This window comes from Populus alba, chromosome 14 (genome assembly GCF_005239225.2).
Source record: "Populus alba chromosome 14, ASM523922v2, whole genome shotgun sequence".
Taxonomy (NCBI): Eukaryota; Viridiplantae; Streptophyta; class Magnoliopsida; order Malpighiales; family Salicaceae; genus Populus; species Populus alba.
In genome coordinates, this window is record NC_133297.1 from 16,924,588 (window position 1) to 16,932,005 (window position 7,418).

Here is a 7,418-nt window from a genome sequence, read left to right on the forward strand (position 1 = left end):
TGTTCGGTGTTTGGGTCATATCTCGAGTTCTAGATGTCCAAATGACCTCAAATGTTTACACAGATTCAGTAAGACATAGGCCTACAACTTTCATGTTTTCATCAGGATTAAGAAGGCCATTTTCAAGTCCAAATTATAGCAACAACGAAGAAGTCCGAATCTGTCCTGCAACCCAAACACTGTTCAGTGTTTGGCCCATATCTAAAGTTCTAGAAGTCCAAATCACCTCCATTTTTTTTTCCTGGAAAACTGAGTCAATTTCCTACAACTTTCATGCTTTCAAGTGGACCCAGTTCTGACGCTAACATTTTCGTTTTATTCAGACAAGAAGATAAGGATTTTCACAAAGTTAAAATTTGGCCACCCACTCAACAATTAGTCATCAAATCAATAATTCCGAATTTTGGGCTATAAAAGGAGGCATTTGCCATGTATTTAGGGGCTTGGTTGTTCAGATCAAGTTCATGCTCTTTATTTCTCTCTTTATATTTTTTGTAATTCGTAAGTTTTACTTTCATTAATTTCTTGTTTATGCTTTTCATTTCCTTTCTTTTCCTTAGTTAAATTGTATCTTATTTATGTTCTTGTTTTGTTTATTTATGTTTCTCTTCTTCATTATGTTTAGCTAAGTTTATTATGTCAAGGTGAAAAGGTTACACTAATGGTGTAAAAACAAGTATGGTGTAAACTCAACATGGACCTTAATGTTTAATATTAACATGTCTTATCTTTTTATCTTACTAATTCTTAATACCTTGCTTGTTAAATGGTTAATCTAGATTTGTATTGTATAATACTTAGTACAACAAATGCTTGGCACTCTCATAGCCTAACCGTATGGTATTACCTACACCTGGGCTATGAAAGGAACTTGATTTGTTGTTAACATCAGTTAACATCATGAATTTCTGACAATATTTAAAAGTTTGGTGTTATGTAAATAAGATAATTAATATGATCATGTTAATAATTTATAATGAGATATTAATAACAAATCATCCGATTGGAACCTCCTTCGTGTGTGGTTTCCAAATTGAGTAATAAGAGTTTATACTATACTTGTTTGAAATACCATTGGTGGATCCTCTAACCTATTACTACTAATATTATTATTATTATTATTATTATTATTATTATTATTATTATTATTTACATTCTTGTTATATTTTATGTACGTTAAGTATTCTCTGTGTTTGATCAAGGATCCTGATATTGTTGGTCTTGCCTTATTCATTCACATCAAAAATCTGTTTATATTATATAATATATCTCTTTGATCTTTTCATAAACTCAATATATAGGCTGGAAACCTATGACCCGATCTTTTAGATCATTCTTAGGTATAACAACGCCACGTACTGAGTATTATTATTATTATTATTATTATTATTATTACTATTAATATTATTATTACTATTACTATTATTATTATTATTATTATTATTATTATTATTCTTGTTGTTGTTATTTTTGTTATTGTTGTTGTTGTTGTCTTGTTATTTATAATTTATACAATTAACCTCTCTGTGGATTTGACCCCGATCTTGCCGGGTTATTTATTACTTCGACACTCCTGCACTTGGGAGAAGACATCAATCTTTTGGTCGTGTCAACGATTTGAAATGAAGGATTTGTGTTATCTTCGATATTTCTTGGGTATTAAGGTAGCATACTCACCTAGACGTTACCTTCTTTCTAAGTCAAAATATGTTGCAGATATTCTTGAGCGAGCTAGACTTACTGATAACAAGACTGTAGATACTTCTATTGAGGTTAATGCAAGGTACTCTTCTTCTGATGGTTTACCTTTGATAGATCCTACTTTATACCGCACTATTGCTGGGAGTTTGGTATATCTCATCATTACTCGTCCAGATATTGCATATGTTGTTCATGTTGTTAGTCAGTTTGTTGCTTCTCCTACTGCTGTTCACACGGCAATTATTCTTTGTATTTTGCGATATCTTCGGGGTACAGTTTTTCAGAGTCTTTTACTCTCATCCACCTCTTCCTTGGAGTTGCGTGCATACTCTGATGCTGATCATAGTAGTGATCCCATAGATCGTAAGTCTGTTACCGGGTTTTGTATCTTTTTAAGTGATTCTCTTATTTCTTGGAAGAGCAAGAAACAATCTATTGTTTCTCAATCATCCACCGAAGCAGAATATCGTGCCATGACATCTACCACCAAAGAGATTGTTTGGTTACGTTGGTTACTTGCTGATATGAGAGTTTCCTTTTCTCATCCTACTCCTATGTATTGTGACAACCAGAGTTTTATTCAGATTGCTCACAACCTGGTTTTTCATGAGCGAACAAAGCACATTGAGATCGATTGTCATCTTACTCGTCATCATCTCAAGCATGGCACCATTACTTTGCTTTTTGTTCCTTCTTCTTTGCAGATTGCAGATTTCTTTACCAAGGCGCATTCCATCTCTCGTTTTCATTTTCTGGTTGGCAAACTCTTAATGCTTGTAGCTGCCGCATCGTGAGTTTAAGGGGAGATGTTAAATAATATTTATGTAGTTTTATTTATTAAGGGTAGAATAGTACTTTCAGTTTAACTTATATATACTTTATTTGTATTTAGGTTAAGACTATGCATTTATAATATACAGATTATTCAAAATTCTAGCCTTCTTTTTATGTTTGATCTCAATTATTTTAACAAATTCAACTGAATCTTGAGACAAGATAAAATATTACTTGATGAGCATGAATGTAATTGGCAACATCGTACCATTTTTTCCAAGAGAAAAAAGAGCAAATCTCACTTGCACTCCTAATGGTAATGATTTGATGAGGCGGGTTTAAAAAGAAACAGGCGGCCATCTGTGAAAAGTAAGAAACTAGACAAGGCATGAATGGAGAAATGTGTGCGAAAAAGAAATTGAAAGAGATGTTGAGCATGATGAGAAATACTTTTTCCCATCAAAACAAGGCATTGCGATGCTGAGAACTATTTTAACAATACAGCAACGAAACAGAGCTGCGTTGATATCTTGATGCCATGGCAGTGACTTCTTAATTGAAAGAGAAAATGGTCATTACCAAACAAAAGTGGACTTCTCGGTGATGATTAGGAGATTATCATATTTTTAGCACTTTTGCTCAAAGTGACGACCATTTGAACCAAGCATTGGCCCCTGATGCTGTGGTTCTTAAAAGCTGGTATACTTCAGACACAGTGGGCCTCTCCTTGGCAGTCGGCGATACACAACTGCATGCGACTTTAAGGAATTGGGAAATCTCATTATCAACACCCTTCCCAACCAATGATTTGTCGACGTCATCCTGAAGTTGAGAGTTGCTTGACAGCCGCGTGATCCATTCAACCAGATTTCCCTTGGAGCTTTCGCCACATGGGTAGGTTTCTCCCCAGTCACCAGCTCAAGAAGCACGGTTCCAGAGCTGTAGACATCCCCTTTTGGTGGAGTGGCCACTAGAGTTCTTGTATACTCCGGAGCAACATAACCCAAGTCTCCAAATTCTCCATTCACAAATGTGCTCAAATGTGTATCAATTGGATTCACTAGCCTGGCCAGTCCAAAATCAGAAGTTTTTGGCTCGAAATCAGCATCCATCAAGATGCACTTAGAGCTTATATTTTGGTGGATGATGCGAGGGTTACAGTTATGATGGAGTCTCGGAGGCCATTCCATCGGCTTCCTGCTTTCATCTGCAATACGTATGTGATCATGAAGAATACTGTCATTTGACATGTACTTAAAAACCAAAAGCCTTTCCTTAATTATTAGCCACGCAGAAACCTAAGAGAGGAAATGATTCACACTTCCCAGAGCAGCCATCTCAGACACAAATTCATTTTCTGAGTGCTGAGAATCCTGCAACCTCTTAACCATAAGAGGAGTTTCGTCCCCAACCACTGCTTTTTACACAGAACCTGTTCTTCCTGACCCAACGATATGCTATTTGTTGAAGTTGTTGGCAGCCTTCAAAAGGTCACTCAATCTCATTTTAGAAACTGATTTCTCAAACATGGAAACCTGGAATCACAAAACCTTCTTAATCAGTACATACCTAGTGAACAAGTATGCCAAGGAGAAATAAAAGGATTGTCAATGCATTTTTCCAGACAGAACACATGATCTCAACTGTCTTGCAATAAAATAATATAGACAAACAAACAAACAAAATGTGTTCGAAAAACTTGCCTTGATCCCTTTTACACCCTTTAAACTCTTTGCCCATTTATCTCCCTCAAGATCATCGTCCTTCTGCTGCTTCCTCATCACAGACATTCTACGGTAATGAAAGAACACACCAGTGGCTACTGGTTGGTTTAAGGCCAAGAAGGAACCTGCCCTTGAGACCCATATCCGGATGTCTGATATTCGATACCCTATTCTCACACGATGCCATTCAACCCCCAAAAAGGTACAAATGAATCCTTCAGTAAAGTTCTCAAAGTTCCATGAAGAGTTCAAGTAAGTATCAGGGAAAGGTTTAGCCAGCTAGGCAGGTTGAGCAACAATATTGGTCACGGCTGCAGCAAAGGTGTCAATGGCAGCAGCGTTGTGGGCAACAATGTTGCTGGCACGAGTCACGGCAGCAATGTTTCTGTCCATGATGGTTGATTCCTTGAGATTGTTGGTAAGGAAACAATGGAGGAAGAACATTAAAGACACTATCCTTAAAGATATTTCCTCTACAAAAGATTATATTTAAGAATTCAACAGGTTTCTCTTTTAGAATTAAGGGAAACAAAAACAACGAAGCAAAGCAGAATAAGAAAGTCTAGCAAGAATTATAGTTATATTCTTCAAAAGTGTCGCACGTGTAAACAGGCTGTGTATATATGCATTTGCTTTGATTTGAACATCTACTAAAAAAAGATTAAAATGGAGAATTACACCCCTAAAAAGAGGAAGCTGCTTAAATAGTGCAAGAATTTAAATATATAGTTTATTAGTGAAAATAAATAATTGTTGCAAAAACATATAGGTTTTAGGAAAATAAATCGAAATTTACAGGGATCTTCAAACATCTTCTGGGCATTTGAATTCAAGGCTACTATAACTATAATATATAAAATATATAATTTTATGCAAAAAAAAAATTGTGCTCATGTAACTAGTTATAAACTGCAATACAACCGGGTTTGCATATAACATAAGGTGTTTCCTCTTACAAACATAGGTTTTTCCTAAACTTGCATCCTTAGCTGCAATCTAATTTTAGGTTTAAATATTTCTGGAATTTAAAAATGAAAAGGTATTGTATCTTTCATGTGGGATAAAAATCTTTTAAAATAACTTCTCAATTATATTATATTATTTATCATAAATTTTTTAAACTATAGCAAGGTAATCATAATTCAATTCAAAATGTAATTTAAAAAAAAACATTTAACTTATTTTCATAGGTTCAAGGTTATAAGTTTTATGAAAAATTAAAAAAAAATAAGGGAAAATTACATTGAACTCTAGTAGTTTAGTTGTTTTATTTACTTTACCTCAATGAATGTGGGAAATGATCGCACTTTACATCTTATAGTTTATTACTAGTTACATGACCTGGATGATGCTGCTGGTTATATATATATATATATATATATATATATAGAAAAAATTAAGATATAAAAAGTGTTAGGTTTTTTTTTAAAGCTATATTCAAGAATTTTAGGTTTGGCTGTAACACCTAACCCAAAAGTAATATTTATAACATTAATAATAACATTAAACTTGAATGACTCAGTAGGTCTAGCTGCAATACCAAAGCCAATAGCCTTAGATGCGGGTCTGGCTATAAGGTCGTGTCATAAAAGTATGATAATTAAATAAATTAATTAAAAAGAAAAAAACCAATAGAAAGAAAAAACTCATGAAGAAAAAAAAAAAAAAATCTAAACTAACTGGGTTAACTCTTTAAACTAGGTTAACCTGTCAAACATTGGATTCGTGTCGTGAAAGTTTGATAATTAAATAGAAAAAAAAAATTGACAGGTTAACCCAGAATTAGTTGGGCTAACCCGTCAAACCAGGTTACCTATCAAACCCGGGATCCGCGGCATGAAAGTTTGATAACTAAATAAAAATAAATTGAACATTAACAACCTAAATTAAAAAAAAAAATTAATTAAAAAGATTAAAAAAAAAAAACAAACAAAAACATAAGCCTGTTACTAATGAGGAAAAAACAAATTTAAATCAACTGAGTAACCCGTCAAATCAGGTTAACCCGTCAAATCTAGGATTCGCGTTATGAAAGTTTAATAACTAAATAAAAAAAAATTGATGGGTTAAAAAAAAAAAAACTAACAAATTAAACTAAACGAAAAAAATTGATTAAAAAGGAAAAAAGCAAACAAAGTGATAATTAAATAAATTAATTAAAAAGAAAAAAACTAATAGAAAGAAAAAAATAATAATGACGAAAAAGAAAAAAAAAATCTGAAATAACTGGGTTAACCCTTTAAACCAGGTTAACCCGTCAAACCTTAGATTCGTATAGTGAAAGTTTGATAACTAAATTGAAAAAAAAAAAATTGACGGGTTAACCCGTCAAACCATATAACTAAATAGAAAAAAATTGAACATTAACAACCTAAATTAAATGAAAAAAATTAATTAAAAAGATAAAAAAAACAAAAACAAACAAAAGACATAAGCATGTTACTAATGAAGAAAAAAAAATCTGAATCAACTGATTAACCCAGTAATTTGTCAAACTGGAATTCGTGTCATGAAAGTTTAATAAGTAAATAAAAAAAAATCAACGGGTTAAACGAAAAAAAAAATTAACAAACTAAACTAAACAAAAACAATTGATTAAAAGGGAAAAAAAAAAACTAGGTTAACTCATCAACCAGGTTAAGCCATCAAATCGAGATCCGTGTTATGAAAATCTAATAACTAAATATTTTTTTTTTTTATTAACAAACTAAATTAAACAAAAAAAAATCTTTAAAAGAAAAAAAAACACAAAGAAAAAGGCAAAACAAAACCATGAAGGCATAAAAAGCAAAAAATAAATAAAACAAATTAAAAAAAAAAACAAATTAAAAAAAAAATTAAAAGTTTTATGTGAAAAATTGATATATAAAAGGCGTGGGGAAATTAAGCTCTAGTACTTTATACATCTGCACAAGAAAAAAAATCAATAAAAAAATTTGAATTATTTATGAAATTACCATTTAAAAAATTTGGAATTATCTCTTGTTGAAACCCTTGCTGTGTTGACTTTTAAAAAAAAAATTATCACTCTCTCCTTCTCTTTCTCTTTGCCAAATATAAATCTTATCCGGCCTCCACCATACTTGCTAGTCCTCAAGTCAATCAAACCAAAAAAAAAAAAATAAAAAATATATATTATTTAAAAAAAACAATTTAAAAAGAGAAAAACACTCCCTTATAGGACCTAGCATGCAGCTCTGCGGCTTGGAAAACAAGGAG

At 32.3% G+C, this 7,418-nt stretch overlaps 1 pseudogene; it reads right to left on the bottom strand.

Annotated features, from left to right (window-relative positions):
- Positions 1-2,942: 2,942 nt before the first annotated feature.
- Positions 2,943-4,592, bottom strand: LOC118048447 (probably inactive leucine-rich repeat receptor-like protein kinase At5g48380; annotated as a pseudogene).
- Positions 4,593-7,418: the final 2,826 nt, after the last annotated feature.